At 44.8% G+C, this 21,332-nt stretch overlaps 1 long non-coding RNA gene across 2 annotated transcripts; it reads right to left on the reverse strand.

Annotated features, from left to right (window-relative positions):
- Nucleotides 1–1,667: 1,667 nt before the first annotated feature.
- On the reverse strand, nt 1,668–15,709 carry LOC309872686. Of its 2 annotated transcripts, XR_014316055.1 has the most exons (4): nt 15,359–15,709; nt 5,844–5,910; nt 3,535–3,590; nt 1,668–2,225 (listed from the first exon to the last, which is right to left on the reverse strand). It is a non-coding gene; the product is annotated as an uncharacterized lncRNA (long non-coding RNA). The 2 variants fall into 2 exon arrangements; XR_014316054.1 differs by lacking the exon at nt 5,844–5,910.
- Between the last annotated feature and the right edge of the window lie 5,623 nt (nt 15,710–21,332).

Genomic DNA, 21,332 nt, shown 5'->3' on the forward strand with positions numbered 1-21,332 from the left:
CTCTCTGTCAAATAAATAAATAAAATCTTTAAAAAAAAAAAAACAAATAAATAAAAGTGTGTGTGTGTGTGTGTGTGTGTGTGTGTGTGTAGGGGTGCCTACCCCCTGCTCCATGAGCACATCCTCCAAATGAGATGGACTGAGGGAATCTCCACCCTCGCAGATGGTCTCACCCCTCAGGGGGCAAACAGCTAGGTGGGCTCTGTGTTCAAAGATTCATGTTTTTTTCTACACGACCCCCAAATAAGCTTATAACTCCATCTAGTGTTTGCCCAAAGAACTGGCGATCCTTGCAGGCCTGGAGGAAAAGCTGAATTCACCCAGAGAAGGTACACCCATCTCCACTAGGGCACTTCCTGAGGGATCATGTAGGGGGAAGGGGGCGGGGACAGTGACCATATTTAGTTATCACTCCCTTTAGATTCTAAGGCCCCACAATAGGACGTGATGATGCTGTCACATTCTCAGTGAAATTCAACAGTGACTCACTCTGGGCCTGGAATTGAGTCTCTGGATATGAACAGAAGAATACTGTAGAAAAAAATCTCAAAATAGGGGCACCTGGGTGGTTCAGTTGTTAAGCATCTGCCTTCAGCTCAGGTCATGATCTCAGGGATCAAGCCCCATATGGGGCTCCTTGCTCTGCGGGAAGCCTGCTTTCCCTCTCCTGTCCGCCCCCCCCCCCAACTTGTGTTCCTACTCTCACTGTCTTCCTCTGTCAAATAAATAAATAAAATCTAAAAAAATTTTGTTTAATCTCAAAAAAATTTTTTTGCTGCTTTGGTATCACTACTAAATCTGATACCCCCCCTTACAATACCAATCAGATCTGGTGTATGACGGAAGGTTGTAAGAAAACCTCAGACTGAGCGGGGGGGAAGGGGTATGAATTGAACTTCTTTGGGGAGGGCAGCTTGATGGTACCTGCTGTCACTTAAGATGTGGATTTCCCAGCAAATACACTCCTTTTTATCTCCTCCAGAAAAACACCTACACCAATGTACAAGGATGAAAGGGCAGGAATGCTCATGATAGCTGTATTACTAATAATGAAAAAACACATTAGAAACAGCCAAAAGCCATTCAACAGAGAAATGGCCATGGGATATCATGCAGTCATTGAAGAGAATGAGGTGATTCAACATATGCACGTGAAAAGAGTACTGAGAAATACTGCTATGTCAGAAAACCAAGTTGCAGAACAATATGGACTGTGTGATATTTTTGCACAATAAAATAAGACATACATGCATGTAAAAACATAGAAGAATCTATAGCCAAGGGATAGATAAGCTACTTCTGGGAATGGAACAGTATTGAGGGAGGGTTAAGGGGCAACTTACTTGATTGCTTCCCTTATAATAAAAATTTATTCACTACTTGTGAACTTAAAAACAAATTGAAAAGAAAAAGAAATGCAAGGGATCACTTGTGAAACAATGTGAATGTCCCAGCCTCCAGCACCAAACGCCATAACCCTTTCTTCTGAAAGCTGAAGAAAAAGAAAAGTTTATTTTCTTAGATTATAAATCCATACTGTCCCATACAGTAGCCATGGACCTCACAGGGCTACCGAGCACTGGACTTGTGACTGGTCAGAGTGGAAAGTGTTGGAAGGATACAATAAACACCAGATTTCGAAGTATTAAAAAAAAAAAAGAAGAACATTTCCTTAATCAGTTTTATATTGATTACATGTTGAGACAATAACATTTTATGTATATTGAGTTAAAACAGGCTATTAAAATAAGTTCACCTGTTTCTTTTGGTGTTTTTTTTTTCATGTGGCTGTTAGAAAAACTAGAATCCCATATGTGGCTTCCATTTGTGGTTCTTACATTTCCTATGGACAGTGCTGCTGAAGTCCTTTTTACTGCAGAGATCCATGGTGCCTGACTTCTTGTTTCCTTGGGATTGGGCGCAGAGATCAGCAGAGCATGGTAATCAGTAACTGCTCATGGACTTAATGAACCGAAGATAGCTCACGTGGAGTGTTACATACTGGTCTTGTTTCTCTGTTTGTCTGAGGGCCTTGGGAAACTCAGAGTTAAATTTCATCATGCTCGGTTGAGATCCTAGGACCCCATTCTGTCCCAGATCCACTCCAGACGGGTGGAAGAGACCCATCCAGAGGAATTCAGGATTGTTGCTGCTGTCCTCAGGCCAGGAAAGTCAGACCATCACAACCCATCTTCCACATTCACACGTCCTTCCTCTTCTATGGCCTGTGGGGTCCAGGGAATGAATAGGGGTGAACTCAGTGAGCTCAGTGAGAGCAATCATTTTATTTTGTTCACCTTTTTCTGAACAAACTGCCTGTGTGGTCACTAGAGCCACAGGGGAGGTTGGGGTATGGAGTTAAACCCCTGTCTTTGGGGTCAGTCAAAACACTTTTCACATGGAATGACACTTTGGAGAAATTCCAGGTTTCCTAATCCAGCAAAACTTTCCCAAGCATCTTTTCAGTATAGCATAATGTTTAAGGTCATGGATTGGAGCCAGACAGCCTGGGTACACATCCCTGGTATGGTTATTTTCTAGCTCCATGACCTCCAGCTAGTTAGCTCTGCATAAATTTCCTCATCTGTAAAATGAATGAAAAATAGGGGTGCCTGGGTGGCTCAGTCATTAAGCATCTGCCTTTAGCTCAGGTCATGATCCCAGGGTCCTGAGATCGAACCCCATGTTGGGGTCCCTGCTTGGCGGGAAGCCTGCTCCTCCCTCTCCCACTCCCCTTGTTTGTGTTCCTGCTGTAGCTCTCTCTCTGCCAAATAAATAAATAAAAATCTTTTAAAAAATGAATGAAAATAGTAGTAAACCTACCTCATGGGACAGTTGTGAGATTAAATGAATTAATAGAGGCAAAATGCTTAGCACAGAATAAAGCACCTAAAACATAGTAAGTGCTCAATTAGCTTTAGCTAGTATATGGATCTGCAGCTTTTGCCAAGTCCTGGGGAAACTGATGAATCTAACTGAACCCCTGCTCAAATCTGTAGGTGAGGTGGGGGTTACAGATAATAAGCATCATACCAGATCATGGGGACCATAGAGTACTGAGGGGGCAGAGTGTTTGAAAGGATGTCACAGAGACCCAGTCCTGCACTAAGGCTCACAAGACACTCAGGTGTTTGCTGGACCAAGAGACACCTCAGGCAGAATGAATGGGCTGAAGCCTCTGGGGGCAGAAGAAGGACCTCCCCCATGCTGAAAATAGTTTTCTGATTCAAAAAGTAAAATACATTAGTAAAAACCTTGGAAAAGAATCAAGAATATAAAAACAGTGCTCTAGTTAAGCAGTATAAACATATTGGGGCACATTTCCTCAGATCTTTCCTTAGGCGGTGGGATAGATTGTGATGGACAGATGGGCATTTGCAATGTCACACACACGGTGTCCTCATGAAGCACAGGTGCCAAGAAGGATGCTTGTGCCACATCAGGAGGGAATGTAAGCTGGATCGGAGGTGAGGGGGCACCGGGGAAATAATGAAGCCAGCCCCATCGGTTTCATTTTCCAATTCTGCCACTTACCAGCTTTGTGATCTCAGGCAAACCTGCTTAACCTTCCTGAAGCTCAGATTCTTCATCTGGAAAGAGGAGAAACAATCACTGCCCTCATAGGATTTCTGTGATCCCATTAAATGGTAGCTTAAAACACTCAATATAGTTGCCAGCACATGGAAACTGTCTGTTACGTGGGGCAAAGTAGCATTGCTTTTAGCACAGATAACTTGGCATTTAGGTTTGCCTCCATCTTCCATGTTTTTGGGTAAGGGGAGTTCTCTCGCTGAATGCTTCCCAACACTAACAGGTGGGCTCACTCGGCTGATCTTTGTGGAAGACCAGAACACACTAGCACCTTTCTTTTCTTTTTTTAGAGACTTATTTATTTGAGAGAGAAATAGAGAGAGAGAGAGAAAGAGAGTCTGTGCTTGCGCAAGTTGGGGAAGAGAGGGAGGGGGCAGAGGGAAAGAATCTCAAAAGGGCTCCACGCTATGAAGGGAGCCAGATGCCCGCTTGATCCCAAGACCCTGAGATCATCACCTGAACTGAAACCGAGAGTTGGGAGCCCAACAAACCGGGCCACCCAGGCGCCCCCACACTGGTACTTTTCTTTCTCACACAATTTGACTACTGGTAAAAGGACCATACTACTGTAATGTATAGGGTGGAGAAAAAAGTCCCTTAAAGGGAAGATGTGGAAATAATTGGGCCAAAGACAAGACTGCTGAAGCATTAAATTAAAAAACAAAACAAAAGGGGCGCCTGAGTGGCTCAGTGGGTTAGAGCCTCTGCCTTCGGCTCAGGTCATGATCCCGGGGTCCTGGGATCGAGCCCTGCATGGGGCTCTCTGCTCAGAGGGGAGCCTGCTTCCTCCTCTCTCTCTCTGCCTGCCTCTCTGCCTACTTGTGATCTCTGCCTGTCAAATAAATAAATAAAATATTTAAAAAACAAAACAAAGGAAAACAAAAACTGCTGAAGCAGAAAGATATAGCCATGGGACAGAAAAAAGCCACGAGAGCCTCAACCCATCAAGGCTTCCTCTGATGGCCTGGGACCAGTGTCAGGTCTGGAGAGGTGGGGCCCAAGAACAGCTGTAACAGGGACCAGGAAGGACGTGGCGGGCAGGTAAGGAAGGCCGGCTAGACCCTTCCTGAGAGGGTTTACCAAATCCAGTTCAAGAAGGGGAAACACGGGGGCGCCTGGGTGGCTCAGTGGTTGAGCCGCTGCCTTCGGCTCAGGTCATGATCCCAGGGTCCTGGGATCGAGCCCCGCATCGGGCTCTCTGCTCGGCAGGGAGCCTGCTTCCTCCTCTCTCTCTCTGCCTGCCTCTCTGCCTACTTACGATCTCTGTCTGTCAAATAAATAAATAAAATCTTTAAAAAAAAAAAAAAAAAAAAAAAAGAAGGGGAAACACGAAGTACCCAGAGACCCTCTCTAGTCTGACTTCAGAAATTCCACCATTCCCAAATTGGCTCTCCCAAAGCTTTGCTTACTTTGCCCTCTGGCGGCTACAGTCTGTAACTACATCACTTTGGTAGACCTCTTTCCCACAAAGGAGTGGGGCCGGTTGCTCTTCCCAGCGGGTACTCCTTACCCTTCAACTGATACGCTAACCAAATGGGCATCTTTGGTAGTCAAATTCCAGGGGCTGAGAATGTACGAAAGCACACAGCTTTAGGTGGGCGTGCTCCCCAAACAAGAGGCAGGAGGCTGGCTCCCCCAGATTTGACTAGTGAAACCCACACATCAAAATTTACTGTGACTCCATTTGGAGTGACGGGAGGAAAGGAATGAGATGGTAACAAGCCAGTGCTACCAACAGCCCCATTTCCTGCCCACACCAAGGTTGTGTGAACAGGTGGCTAGTTAGCTTGGAGACAAAGGAGGAAGGCAGGAGCCAAGAGCCGGCTTGTAGCCATCAAGGCTCAGGGGCAGGAGCCAGGCCTAGGGTATGACACGGCTGGCTGTGAGCAGAGAGGACTCCTTCTATGAGGTACCTACTCTGGGCTTTTGTAGAGAGAAGCCATTAGAACCTTCTGATCTAGTTCTCCAGACCCTGATCTGACAGGCTCAGGAGCCCTGGAGTTCTGGCAGCAAGTCACCTCCACTTAGCCTTGTACTTTCCCAGAAAGACATGGACATAGCAGCTTCCAGAATGTTGCAGACCTCCACACAGTCATGGAGCATGGGGGAGGAGTCTCAGCAATAGGATTCATCTCTATTGCTAGGGGCCAGCCAGGAAAAGGGGAGCAGGGTCGGGGTGGGGGATGTCAATTAGTCCAGCTGCTTTGGAAAGTTCAGTACCCTCGAGGAACCTGGATTGTACATCCACAAACCTCAGCCATTCCACTCCTGAGTGTGCAACCTAGACCCGGTCTTCAAAATTGTGCGCTCCCATCCTCCCTACAAGAATGTAAAGGATGCGGTTTTCCTTTGTACATTTCAAGTTGCATAGAGCTTTAACATAGGTAGAAGTTTTCACCAGAAGTTGGTATAATTTCCAGCACTCTCATCATGTCAACACCTTAAAATATAGCAGTCATTGTTTTAAATGTATCCATAGGAAGATAAATGCCACAGTGATTTGATACCCACAATTATCCACTTTAAAAATACACAAACACAGGGTGCCTGGGTAGCTCACTCGTTAGGCACCTGCCTTCGGCTCGTATTGTGATCCCGGGGTCCTGGGATGGAGCCCTGCGTTGGGCTCTCTGCTGGGTGGGAAGCCTGCTTCTCCCTCTCCCACTCTCCCGCTTGTGTTCCCTCTCTCACTGTGTCTCTCTCTGTCAAACAAATAAATAAAAAATCTTTAAAACAAAATACACAAACACACTTTTCTCAAACAGCTGCACCTTTTATATTATTTCAGTCTCTCCTTAAACTTATGTTTTTATTGTGCATAACCCCGAGAATGCCTTAATGCCCCCTGACAAATCCAGAGCTCCCTTGGATTGGATCCATGACCCTTCCCACTAACACTCCTTGTCCTCGTTGGCCAAGCTGACTTAGGTTTGATTTAGGTGGTTTTCCAGGAAGACCCCATACCAGCTGGGTGTTTTCCTAGCTTAGGGATCTGCTGAAATCCTTCCTTCCCATGACCCCTTGTTTACTCATCAAAAAGGGCCTGCAAAAAAAAAAAAAAGAAGAAGAAGAGAAAAAAAAGAAGGGTCTGAACCAAAGTCCTAGCCTGCAGGGTACAAGGTTCTAGCCACAACACTTGTAAAAGATTTCCGCTTATGTAAACAGCAAGCAATTTTATATACTAATAGCTGAACATATTGAGAGCTTATAATGTACCAAGCACTATGCTAAGTACTTTATATACATTATACATTTTTGCCCCATAATTCTCATGATGCAGTTTAACCTGCTTACTATAATATTAACCCATTTTACCAACCAAGGTCTTCTAAGACCAGCCTGGAAATCTACCCCCCCTCAAGAAAATTACGTATTAACATCCATGAATTTAAAGGGTTACACAATATCAATAATTTTCCCCCATCCAGAAGCCACAGTTGGAGAAGAACTTACCTGAGACACCTTAATTGTATTGAGACCCGTTGAAAAGATTGTAACTGGGGAACAGGACATTTCTTAAATTCTTTAGGTAAAGTGACTTTGAATTAAAATCAAGACTAAAATCAAAACAGGATAGTACGTGAATGCGATAAATGGTTTGGGACCACAAGGTATTTCAAGATACCAAGTCCAGTCTCACCTCCAACGATGAAAGGTCATTGAAGAGCAGGACAGCTTGGAAGAGCAGCCAGTAGAGGGCGGCAGAGCACAGCGGACCCAGACAGGTCAAGGGCGGCCTCAGCCTTTGACCGCGTGTCAGATTAACGAGCGCGGTGGTGTGCGCCTCTGCCTGCCCAGTCCTCACCAGACACCTCCACAACTTCTCGTGAAGGGCAAGAGAGGCAGGTGCCTGGAGGAAGTCTATGCACAGCCCTGTCCAGCAGAAATGTAATGTGAGCGCAGACATAATTTCAAGTTTGCTGGTAGCCACTCAGAAGGGAGGAGAAACAGTTGATGTTAATTTTAATATTTAATTTACCCCACCTATCCAAAAATGTTATCACTTCAACATGTAATTCATATGAAAGTTATCGAGATGTTTTGCTTTTTTCATTAAGCCTTTGAAATCCAACATGTATTTTCTATTTGCAGCACTTGTCAATTTCAAAAAGCCACATTTCAAGGCTTCAATAGCCCCTTGTGACTATAGACATTTAATTTACATCACTGAAGTACCTCTTGCTGGATAAGGGCCTTAGGAGGATTCCAGTAGTCCCAGAGAGGACAGTCCAAGGACCTTACCTGGCTCTGCCCACAGCTTTGACCTAGAGCCCCTGCCCCATCCCCCTCCCTCCCCTCACAGGCCTGCCACAAATATTTTCCCTAGGGCACAGTGGTCTCTCTCTCCTCACCTGTCAGGGGCATTCTTGCTCCTTCCTAAAATGTAAGTTAATGTGTCATGCCCCAGGTTAGGAACCCTCCATGGCTCCCCGTCCCCTCTGGTCTGACATCAGAGCTGTTCAGGCTTGGGGAGGTGTGAGGGTTTCGATAGATTTCATTTCAAAAGAGCGCTGTGATTGAGAGGACAACAACTTGATTCTCCATCCAGTTGCCCATTGAGAGAGGCAGATGCTCAGAGAGGAGAACAGGCTCTGGTCTCCCGGAGCCTGGCGCACAAATCAGATGGGATGGCCTTGGGCAAATGGCTTAAAGCTCTGTCAGGGTTTCCTCACCTTTCAAACGGGGATAATAAGAATACTTCCCCGCTAGGCTAGCTGTGAGGATTCCACGAGAGACTTCTAACAGTGCTTGGCACATAGTAAGAGCTAAATCGGTGTTAACTTCGAGAAAACTCCGTTGGCATGACAGCATTTCAACACTTTTAAACAATTATTTTTTGGCAAAATATTTAAACTTCTGGGAACTCTCTCAGCTGCTGTGCTGCCAGATGGGCCTGGCAATGTTCTGATCAAACCCTTACATGTGGTCCCTGCAAACCGGGACATTATGACGTTACCTCCCGTCCCCTTGGGCTAAATGGATCCCATCAATGCCAGTGGGACCCGAATAAAATTTGTAAACAACACAAAGGCAAAGATTACCAATTAAAATACCTTTAAACACAATTTAGTTCTTTGCTAATACATGGCTAATGCTTTCAAATGCCTGCAAAGTTTCAGGTGTTTTTGTTCTTTCCTTTTTTTTAAAGATTTTGTTTATTTATTTGACAGATAGAGATCAGAAGTATGCAGAGAGACAGAGAGGAGGAAGCAGGCTCCCTGCTGAGCAGAGAACCCAATGTGGGGCACGATCCCAGGACCCTGAGATCATGACCTGAGCCAAAGGTAGAGGCTTAACCTACTGAGCCACCCAGGCACCCCCCTTTCTTTTCTTTTTTTTTTTTTTAACATTCTTTAAGGCATTGAATTTCCACAACAAGTATGAATCAGAGTTTATATTTTGCATATGAAAAGAGAGGTCACAGAGCTAGGAAGTGACAGAAGATTCAAATCCAGATGGTGTGGCCCCAGAGTCTGAGCTTAGGCCATCCTTTTTACTTTTCATCAGCAAATTTATTCCATCTGCACCCCCACCCCCCATGACCTGTTCTGTGTTCCTGGATCTATGTTCCCAGTCGCAGGGTTCAGGCCTCCTGCTGGACACCTGTCACATGACATCACTGTGAGCCATGCTAGAAAGTAGTTCCTCATTCCAGGGTCCAGGCCTGGGGGAGGGAGCCGGACAGGCCAAGGTTTGATTTCTGGCTCTGCTCCTTACATCATGGGTGCCTTAAACAAAAGGCTTACCTCACTGTTCCTGCTAGGTCTCTAGTGCTTTTAGCACTAGGTGTCAAGTTCCTGACATGCAGTATATGTTTTATAAATCATGGTTTCTTATCATCAGAGACAACGATTATGCTACATTTTTTTCTGTGAATTAAAAAATAAGTTTCTTTACAATCAAGAAATGACATAATCAGCAAACTGATACAGCACACAATTTGGTTACAAACATAAATGCTTTAAACTTGCCCTGTGACCTTACTATTCCATTTCTGGCAAATTAGCTACAAATATATTCCTCTAAGTGAAAAACTGCCTATGCACAAGAACATGCATTGTAGCAGAAGAGTGGATTCCCCCAAAGTGTCCAACACTAGGAAACTGTTTCAAGATTTTATTTGTTTATTTGAGAGAGAAAGAGAATAAGCACAAGCAGAGGGGTGGGGGGGGGTGCAGGTAGAGGCAGAGGGAGAAGCAGACTCCCTGCTGAGCACGGAGCCCAACACGGGACTGGATCCCAGAACTCCAGGTTGAGGACCCAAGCCCAAAATAGACGCTTACCGGCTGAGCCACCCAGGCGCCCCCAGCACTAGGGGATTGTTTAAATGAGTTGTAATCTATCCATCAGATGGGCTACTATGAAATCATGAACAAGAATGAAATGGCTCTATGTGTAGGGGAATGAATCACTTTCCAGATTAAAAAAGGAAAGAGCCAAGTGCAGAACAGTATGGAAAAATGTTATGTTTTGTGCAGAAACTAGAGAAGAAGGTTATATATGTGAGCAATTACACTTGCACTGAATATCTCTGGAAGGAAATCCCAGACACTGCTTCTGGATGTGGTCTCTGGACAGGAGACTGCAAAGCAGGGCTTCAGACATGGAAAGGAGGTTGGCTTTTCAGGAACCACCCTTTCTGAATGTCGTAAGATGTGCATGCATATTGATTAAATTTTTCATTAATTTAAACATAAAGAAGAACACCTGAAGATATCCAGTCTCAGTTGTAACATTTTTTCAAGGTGATAAACAAATGGCCAATGGACACATGAAAAGATGCTCAGCATCGTGCATCATCAGAGGAATGCAAATCGAAACCACAACGAGACAAAAGCATCACCTCACACCTGTTAGAATGGCTATTATCAAAAAGACAAGAAATACATGCTGGCAAGGATGTGGAGAAAAGGGAACCACTGCTGGAAATAGATCCAAAGGAAGTGAAGTCACTGTCTCAAGGAGATATCCTTAGCCCATGTTTATTGCAACTTTATTTACAATAGCCAAGCCATGGAACCAACCCAAGTGGTGGCTGATGAATGAATGGATAAGGAAATGTATATACATTTCAACCAAGGGAAGGAAATGCTACCATTTGCAACACAGATCGAACTTGCAGGCATTATACTAAGTGAAGGAGGTCAGAGGGAAAAAATATTGTGTGATCTTAGATCTTTTTTTCTTCTGAAGATTATATTTTTTGCGGCGCCTGGGTGGCTCAGTCAGTTAAGCATCCTGGGATCCCAGGGTCCTGAGATTGAGCCCTACATTGGGTTTCCTGCTCAGTGGGAAGTCTGCTTCTCCCTCTGTCTCTCCCCCTGCTTGTGCTCTCTCTGTCCAATAAATCAATAAAATCTTTTTAAAAAATAAATATATTATATTTAAGTCATCTCTACACCCAACGTGGGGCTCGAACTCACAACCCCTAGATCTAGAGTCACAAACTCTACTAAATGAGCCAGCCAGGTGCCCCTAGTGTGTGATCTTATATGTAGGATCTTTAAAAAAAGGAAAAAGAAAGCACCCCGAACTCGTAGAAGTGGAGAGTAGATTGGTGGTTGTCAGAAGCTCAGGGGTGGAGGAAGTGGGTGAAGGTGGCCAAACCCTCAGTTATAAGATGATCACGTTCACCGCGGTGACTGTAGCTAACGATACTGTGTGGCACACTTGCAAATTGCTCAGCACAGATCTTAGAAGTTCTCATCACACACATCCACACTCACAGGGTAGGTAGCTATGTGAGTGATGGATTGTTAACTAACCTTAGAGTGGTGATCACTTCCCAACATATGTGTGTATCAAATCATTACACTGTACACCTTAAATTTACACAGTGTTATATGGTGATTTTATCTCGATAAAACTGAAAAAAATAGGGTGCCTGGGTGGCTCAGTGGGTTAAGCCTCTGCCTTCGGCTCAGGTCATGATCTCAGGGTCCTGGGATCGATTCCCGCATCGGGCTCTCTGCTCAGCAGGGAGCCTGCTTCCTCCTCTCTCTCTGCCTGCCTCTCTGCCTACTTGTGATCTCTGTCTGTCAAATAAATAAATAAAATCTTAAAAAAAAAAAACTGAAAAAAATAGTTGTAATAAGGGAAGTGCAAAGTAAAACAATGAGATTATACTTTTCACCCATCAGATTGGCCAGCACTTACTTACTTTCTTCCTTTCTTTCTTTTTCTAAGATTTTATTTATTTATTTGTCAGAGACAGAGAGTGAGTAAAACCAGGGGGAGTGGCAGGCAGGAGAAGCAGGCTCCCCACTGATCAGAGAGCCCAACATGGAACTCCATCCCAGGACCCTGGGGATCATGACCTGAGACTACGGCAGACGCTTAGACTGAGTCACCCAGGCGCCCCTGGCCAGGATTTTCAAGTCTGGGGTCAAGTACTGGCTCACACCGACTCTGTCCGATCCTGTTGTGGCAGAGTTAAAGGACACAGCTACCTCTAAAACAATCTGGCAGTACCTAGTAGGATGTATTTTTCAATGCCAGTTCAAGGCCAGAGTCAGAATCAGGTCCCTCCTGATTCTAAGGCTCCGCCTTAGCCCTGCAGGAACAGTTGTCCCCAGAGGCCTTGGGCCCAGACCGGAGGCGCTGGTCCGAGGACACTGGCCTTGCTGTACTCTTCCCCGTGTCTTCTAATACAAGGAGAAGGTTCTCATGCATTATTTAAGGAATGAAAAGTTTAAAAACTGTTAAGTATTTTACAAACATGATTCTCTAGAGACTTGTGGGAAAGGAAAAAGAGAAAAGGAGAGAGGAAGAAATATTTCTATGGCCTGAGGTAACCACCTTGACATTTTACATTTTCCCTTCATTGAATTTTTTGGTGCCTAGATCCGCCTGCGCAGTGCTGAGAGAGAACACGATTTCATATCCTGTTTTTCCCATTAACTTTGTAACTTGGCATTGGTTGTGAGACAGGACCATGAGTCTCTCTCCACGTCTTTTAATGGTCTGGGGATGTGGGGGCAAGGCGGGTGGTTAGGGGTGGAGGTGGGGCGGGAGTTCTGTGTGCCCTGGGTATGCCTAGAGAGAGGTGCACTTTGGTCTGGATAATTCTTGGTTGTGGGGAACTCTCCTATGCACTGGAGGGTGTTTAACAGCTCCCTGACCTCTGCCCACCAAAGACCAGTAGTACCACCCCTCCAGCTGAGACAACCAAAAATGTCTTCTGACTTTGCCAAATGTCACCTAGGGATATGGCGGCCAGATTTAGCTAACAGAAATAAAGGATTGCCCCACGGAAGCTGGATTTCAGATAAGCAAGAAATAACTTTCTATTATAAGTATATAAGAAAGACACACAGTATAGGGGACATAGCTACATGGAAAAACTACTTGTTTATCTAGAACTCACACTAAACTGGTGGCATGCATTTGATCAGGCGCCCTGGGGGTGGGGAGGGAGGGATCACCCTCTGCTGAGAGCCCTTGCCTCAGCAAACCAGACAAAACAGGGTCTCCCCCACTGCCCCGGGATTGAAGAGGTGGGGGTCTGCGGGGTGGCCACTGAGCCTGGGAGGGGTCACTGTGAGAGGGGAGCAGATTCAGAACCCAGAAACAGTGGATGAGACTGTCCGGTCATTTACTAAAGTTTACTTATGGAGAGCTCACTGTGTGCAAGGTGCTAGGGAGGCAGCGGGAAACAGGAAGAGCTTGTCCTTGCTCAGGTGGGCACAAAAGGAAGGTGCAGGCAGGGAGGACGGTTGGTGCTGTCTGGGAGAGGAAGGGCATCCAAAGGACCAGCTCGAACTGGTCTGGGGGGCAGACAGGTGATCAGTGGGTGGTAAGCCCAACTCTGGATGTAGGTAGAATTCAAGGTGCCTGAGACATCTGGGGTCCAGGGAGTGAGAGGACTGTGGATCTGGGCTCCAGAGAGAAATGTACTCAGAAGCCCTGGGGAAGGATGGCAAGAGTTGGTAGGAGAGAGAGAAGAGGGTGGGGACAGAGCCTGGGAACCTCAGTAAGCAGGGGCAGTGAGGGAGACTTTGAAGAAACAGTCAGAGGCCTAGATAGGGCTTGAGTCTGGAGGGCCAACACAGAAGAGAGGTCCCAGGAGGAAGCGGTGGGCAACCCGTAGCACTGCGGAAAGGGCAGGTGGGCTGGAGGTGGCAGTGGGGTCACCAAGGACACAAGCCAGCACAGTTCTGGGCCTCCATTTCAGGATGAATATTCACAGGCAGAGAAGATTCGGGGAAGGGCCAGGTGTCATTTGGGGAAATGTTTGAATGAACTGGGGAGGCCAGCATGAAAAGGGAGCCTCCGAGGGTCATGGGTGACCCACAGCTGCAGCCACTCAGACTCAGAGTGCCTAGGGTGGCAACACTGGCACCCACTCTGCCCCCTGCTCACTCTACTCCAACCCAGCTGGCCTCCTTACTGCTCTTCAGATATGCCAAATGGGCTCTCACCCCAGGGCCTTTGCACCTGCTCTTCCCTCTGTCTGGAACACTTCCCTAATACATCCTCATCTCCTTCAGGATTTTTTTTTAAAGATTTTATTTATTTATTTGACAGAAATCACAAGTAGGCAGAGAGGCAGACAGAGAGAGAGAGAGAGAGAGCAGGTTACTCAAATATTATCTTCCTTGTTAGACCTTCCCTGACAATCAATTTAAAATAGGAGCATCCCTCCCTGCATTACCCTTCCCTTCTATATTTTTATTTTTTATATTTTTATTTGTAATCCCCTTCCCTACTTTATTTTTCCCCATCACACATTTATTACCATCTAATAAAACGTACATTAAAATTTAAAAGTTATTTTGTTTTGGTTTGAATGGATAATATGTTCCCACAGTTTAAGATTCAAAGTTGTGTCCAGCACCACCAGTCCTGCAATGGATAACCTCATGCCTACATTTTACTGTGCAGCAGAACTCTAGGCTACAGTCCCAGAAGGGGGGTTATTGGGTCAAGGGGTAAATGCATTTCTAATTTTATCTTACTTACTTTTTTTTTTCCTGTTCTTCCAACTAGAATGTAAAGCCCAGTATCCCCAGTACTTTAAACAAGTTCTGATGCATAATAGGTGCTCAGTTAGTACATATTGAATGGACTATTCAATATGTATGATGAGGAACCCATTCCTGGAAGCCTGAAGGTATGCTCCTGATGACCCACGTGAACGTCTGCCCCCCTTCCCAATTTCTGGGCTATGAATCCTTAGAGATCCTTGAATACAGTACATGGTCTGCATGGGTCCCACACACCCTTCAGAAATGAAGAGCCTTTTCCTCAGCAGATTTCTAAGGCTGCTTGTTTACTCCCTCGTTTCCCCTACTTTATCCAGGAAGGCATTTAAAAAATATTTCTACAAAGCAACCTGCATAATTTCCCCTGTAAATTCCCTTCCCTGACTACAGTTTTCTCTTTTCTAATAATTAAAAAAATCACTGAATACTGGAAGAATGATCAGGTGGCAGAGAAAGTGGGCTCATTTTCAGAAATGGAATTCACCCATAGAATGTTTCTGTTGTGCCTGATCTTGCACTGGCGATGAGAATGGACAAGGAGAACATGATGAAAATCTTGCCTGCCAGCTGGGCTTCATCATTCACAGGCAGATTATGTTCAGGAAGTTTCCTTGAGGGTGGGGGCTCAGTGCCTGGGTTATTCAAAATAGACAGCCCCCTCCATGTGTGCGTGCACGCCGCGCGGCGCGCGCACACACACACACACACTAGCTGGTTAATGTTTAAGCCCCACCCCCAAGAGTGAAGAAATTGACTTGAATAATTCTCCGATTTTTCCTCACCTGTTGAAAAGACCATTTTTGGTTGGTGCTGCTGTAGGTCCGTTGATTGACTGTTGGTCGGTTCGTTGGCTGTTGGTTTCATGTTTCTGGGAGTGTCTGTTATTTGTCTGTGTCAACTGTTTAACTTCAGGAAACTTGGCCATTCTGACTCCAGGAAATCCCCTTTGGACCCCTCAGGGAACACCCAAGTTCCATTAGGACTTTTCCTTTTGGCTCCCAAGTGTTTTAGGATTGGGGAAGGAGAAGAAGTGGGTAAAATATGGAGCCAGACTAACCTGGGTCCAAAACTAGCCCAACCTATTGGTAACTGAGAAGTCTTGGGCAACTGAGATCCAAACTCCCTTCATCTTGTGTTCCAGCCCCACCTATCCCTTCTGCCCTTCCTGGAATCAACAACCTGATAAAGGGGAGGGAAGGGGTAAAGTCCAGCACCCAGGCAGGCTGGGTTGGGCTGGAGGTGCAAGGTTGCAGGATGGCAATCCTCCAGGTCAAGGGAGCAACTTATGACAAAAACTGGGACCCCTGGGTTCATTCCTAGGGGCGTCTTCTGTGGTTACAGCTCCAAAAACCTTTTGGCCCCTAACCTAGACTTTCTGGATTTTCTGAGGAGTCCATATATAAATTAGAGCATTGTTTGGTCTCTTTAATTTCCTCTGGCACTCAAGTATCCATAGCATGTTTAATTCGGGGAGCTTTTAATATTAACTTCGGTAAACAGAAAAGTCCAGAAGACTGCTAGACAGTAGACACCTGTCTCACTGTTTATGCTGGAATGAGGAATCCCAAATTTCTACATGGACTGGGTCACCAAGAAAAGGTCCTTTAAAACCTAAAGATAAAGCACCTGGAAATTCTTCTGCCTCTAAAGAAACTGAAGATTTGAGAGAGCTTGAGGCAGCATGAACTTGAAGTTAACCCCATGGTTATTTCAGGAGATGATATTGATTAAGACAAAGGATTTGGCCTTAAAGGAAGAACAAAAGAACCCCTGCAGATTTTAGATGGTGATGGATCAGTAGAGAAGGAAATGTCATTTCAGTCCCTTAACTGGTGCTATCCAAAGCGGAGTAACCCATGGGAGGCACAGAAGACACAGCAGCTAAATACAATACACAGACCTTGTTCGGATCCTCATTCAGACAAATCAACTATAAAAGACAAAACTGACTAGATTTTGAGATTGAGCAGACCTTAATAACCACTGAAGCTGAGTGATGGGTACATGCAACTGAATTTGCTATTCCTTCTACCTCTGCATGTGTTTGAATTTTTTCATAATATAAGTGAAAGAAAATAAGGCTCCCAAAAAGAGTATTTCAAATGTTAAGACAAAATACTTCTCTTGCCTTACATATCAATCATTAGAATCATGCCACATTTTTGTTTACTTCATATTGAATCACAATTTTCTGGTACAGTTTTGTGTTTTTCCTGGAGTTTCTTGGCATCTTTCCCATTTCTTCCTGATAGAAGAAACATGCTCCTTCTTTATCGTATGACTAAGAGCTTCTAACTTCTTAATTGTACAATCTATTAACTGGAAGTCAATTTATTCTTGAAGACATTTTTAAGACACTGTTATCAGAGCCCACGTTTTCCTGTTCTAATTTAAATGAAATACTTATAGGCAAACAGTTATTACCCTGGAGGTTCTTTTAAATGTGTATTGGGGGTTAATTCTACTGTTTCATGGCTATTAGGTCGTGTTAGTCTGAAGCAGAGCCTGAGGCAAGGATTCTGGGATAAGACCACTCCTCCAGTGGATCACCACCACCAGAATAAAGCAGGGGAATTCCGGAAGCTAAGCAAGAAAGTTTTAGAGGGGTTCCATGAAGACTCTGGAGACTGTCTCCCCTTAAGACTGGGGTTGGGGGGAGAGGAAGGAAGAGAGGACAGCTGCATTTTATGCAGCAACTCACAGCAACCAAGCAGTGAGTGCATCAGACAGCTAAAGGAGATTCGAGAGCGTAACCCACAACTCCATGGGTTCTGCAGCTTGTTAAATGACACAGATGGCTGAGCCCACCTCCAAAGTTTCTGATTCAATAGGTCAGGATAGGGCATGAAAATTTGCATTTCTAACACCTTGGGAGGTGCAGCTCCTGGAACTAAGAGAAGGAGAACACTACATCATGTCTTCCTTTTTCTGTTTTCCAGGAGCACAAACTCAGGTTACTTTTTCCAGCAAGATTGCATGGGAAGTAAGACTTCTTTATTCTCACAAGTCTATTTGGACCCTATGCTTGTTTTTTAGTTTGGGTGGTTCAAAAACATTTGCCCTGATTTTGTAGGCCATTGTTTCCTAACTTCTAGCTCCAGAAAAGCCTGATGCTAATTTGATCTTTACACCTTTATAGATCATCTGTTTATTTGTTTTCAATTTCTAGGAAAAGTTAGGTTTTCTGAGACCTCAGGAGACCTTAGGCATGGTTTTTGGTTTGTTTTTTATTCTGCTCTGCCTTCAGTGTGTACTTTTAATCTAAAGACTTGTTCTTTCTCTGGGGAAATTGTCTTCTATTATTTCTAACTATTTTCCTGCCTCTATTTTCCCTTTTCTCTCTGGAAATTTCATTACACAAACATTAGGTCTCTTGAATCAATCCTTTGTGATTCAATTTCCCCCCACTCTGTAAAAAAATTTTTTTCTCTATAATCCTGGAGAATTCCATGACTTTTGCTTCTAGATTTATTTTATTTATTTATTTTTTAAATATTTTATTTATTTATTTGACAGAGAGACAGATTACAAGTAGGCAGAGAGGCAGGCAGAGAGAGAGAGAAGCAGTTTCCCTGCTGAGCCCAGAGCCCAATGCGGGACTCGATCCCAGGACTCTGGGATCATGACCTGAGCCGAAGGCAGAGGCTTTAACCCACTGAGCCACCCAGGCGTCCTATTTATTTTTTAAAGCAGGCTCCATGCCCAACATGAAGCTCAACATGGGTGTTGAACTCACAATCCTGAGATCAAGGCCTCAGCTAACATCAAGAGTCATCTGACTGAGCCACTCAGGTTCCCCCTGCTTCTAGATATTTTTTTCATTAAGTCTTCTATTTTGGAATAATTTTAGATTTATGGAGAAACTGACAGGATAATAAAGGGGGTTTCCAAATGCCCTTCACCCAATTTCCTCTAATGTTAGCATCTTACATTCCCACGGCACATCAAAACTAAGAGATGAACAGTCATACGTTACTATTACTGAAAGTCCAGATTTTTTATTCAAATCTCAACAGTTTTCCACTAACATCTTTCTTCCCTTTCAGGACCCAAACCAGTATAGCACACTGTGTTTAGTCCTGTCTCCTGAGTCTCCCCGGGACAGTTTCTCAGTCTTTCCTAGTTTTTCGCCTTTTTTCTTTTCTTTTTTTATTCACTTTGACAGTTTTGAAGAGTATCACGTATTTTGTAGAACAGCCCTCAAATGGGACTTTTCCCCAGGACTAGAGCGGGGTGGGTTGCTTGGGGGAGAATACCACGAAGGGGAAGGGCCTCTTCTGTCGCGTGGTATCAGCTGGTGACGGTCACCTTGATCACTTGATTAAAGCACTGTTTGTGTGTCCGATTAGCCTGCTGTATAGTTACCATTTTTTCCCCCTTTCCATAGTCTATTCTTTGGAGGTGAGTCACTCGGTTACAGCCACATTCAAGGGAGAAGAGACAATTAAGCTCCATCTGGAGCAGAGAGTAGCTACATATGTTCCTTGGAACAATTCTGTAAGAAAGATTTATCCTTTCCCCGCAATTATTTATTTATTCAGTCCTGTAGGTCAGTCTGGACTCGTGTATATTTGTTTTGTACTTTAGGCAGCTTCGGCCACTGACGTCCCTTTCAGGTTGGCGTCTGTGTCCTGCTGACCCGCCCTCTCCCGGTTTATTTAAGGCCTTCCTTACTTTCTGGCACTAGCTTTTTTTCTTTTCTTTTCTTTCTTTTTTTTTTTTTTTTTTTAATTTTCCACATTTATTTGACAGAGATACAGTGAGAGAAGGAACACAAGCAGGGGGAGTGGGAGAGGGAGAAGCAGGCTTCCCACTGAGCAGGAAGCCCTACATGACCCCACAAGGGGCTCGACTCCAGGACCCTGGAATCAGGACCTGAACTGAAGGCAGATGCTTAAGGCTTAATGACTGAGCCACCCAGGCACCCCAAGGCACTAGCTTCTAGACTTTTAAATTATATATTTTTTTACCTTGGCAATCAGATTTTTCATTTCCCGAAACTCCTCCCTGGTTTTTTAAGACACATATTTCTTGTTTTATGAATCCATGATGATCTTTAATTAGAATCTATTTCTAATCATAAGGTTGTAGATGCTGTTTACTGGGTTTAAATGATCAGAATTACTCTCTAGATAAAGCATGAAAGATTCAATTATGGTTACAGGACATATATAACTATAACTCTTGGCAATGTAAAAGTAATGGTCTGTCAGAGTCAGAATGGGGTGGGGGACAGGCAAAACGGTGCAGGGAGGCAAAGTCTCCATTTTACATAGTAGAAAGTATGAGATGTAGTTAACATGGACGGAACCAGAAATAAAGATTGTCAATGACCATGGAGCTTGAGGAAACACTCAGTAGAAGGATGAACTAATATTACAACCAGGGCAATGTGGGGGGGATCTGAAGATGAGCAGGAGAGTAAGGGGTCAGGTTTCTTCATTTTTTTCCTGAAGGGACTCACTAGCTCTTAATTAGTTCATAAATCAAGACATGAAGGTATCGGCCTATGAATCAGATTTGTGGTGAAAGTCACCACGTTTAAAAGCAGAAAAGGTTGCTGGTTTCCTTGGGGACACAGGGCAGGGCGAGGTAGGGTGGGGAAAAACCGAGTTTTTCTTTAGTAGCATTCTATATTGAAAAACTTAAAAAGCGTACTACGTTTGGGGGCCTGGGGTAGCTGAGTCGGTTAAGCGTTTGCCTTTGGCTCAGGTTGTGACTCTGGGGTCCTGGGATCGAGTTCCACGTCAGGCTTCTTGCTCTTCTCCCAGGCTCCCCCTCTCCCTCACATCACATCTCTGTCACTATCTGTCTCTCTCTTTAAAAAAGAAAAATGTTTTACTTTTATTAAAATAATTTAAGTGTATGTAAATGGTAGTGCAGAAACAGGCTGGTGCTTGGTGGACCACGTTGGGTGGGCAGGGATATGACGAGGTTGGATGAAGTGCCGTGTGTGTGGGATTGTGGCTGCAGGAAAGAACCCGCCTGGGGTAGGGGTGTTCTGCAAGGCAGGGCCCCTTTGCTCCTTCAATATGTTCCTTCATTCAGCAATTTATCCGGCGCTCACTGAGTTCCAGACCCTGCTTTGGGGCGGAGGATAGGAGGCATCTTGGCTCTTGACATTTGACCAAACTTGACAAAGCTGCTCACCCTGGAGGAGGGGCTCCCCACCATGGCCAGGGGATAGTCCCTTCGTACTTTCCTTTCCAGGGTGAAGGTCACTGTGGGGAGGATTCCCAGGAGGTGCGGTGACCAACCATTCAGGTTTGCCTACCAGCATCCCAGTTTTCAAATGGGAAGTGCTTTGTGTCAGGAGACTCCTCTGTCTTGGGCAAACCTGGGCAGTGGGTTGCCCTTTCCAAAGGGACAGCTCTAGCCCTGACTCTCACTCTTCCTCCGTCTTTGTTCTGGAGGAGACCAGGGAAGCCCGCAGCTTGTGGGCTTGTGGGTGTCACCACTAGAGCCATTAGCATGATCTGCTTTCTGAATTTTAGGGGGTCTGCAGTGAGAAAGGGTGAAACATGGATCAGAAAGCTGGTAATGTCGATTTCTGGATGGTGAAGATGAAGGAGAAGGGAAGAGAGGACACTGAAGAAGAGAACTAGGAGACATGGGGTGAGGTAGGTTAAAGTGGGGTGTTTGCTCCACCTTCAGAAATTACATCTGACGGGGACATATAGTTCGACCTTAGGAGAAGGCTGAGTGGTAATGCCCACTCCACTCCTTAAAATGCACTTATTTAATCAATATTTACTG

The sequence above is a fragment of the Mustela nivalis genome (genome assembly GCF_964662115.1).
Source record: "Mustela nivalis genome assembly, chromosome: 9".
Classification (NCBI taxonomy): Eukaryota; Metazoa; Chordata; class Mammalia; order Carnivora; family Mustelidae; genus Mustela; species Mustela nivalis.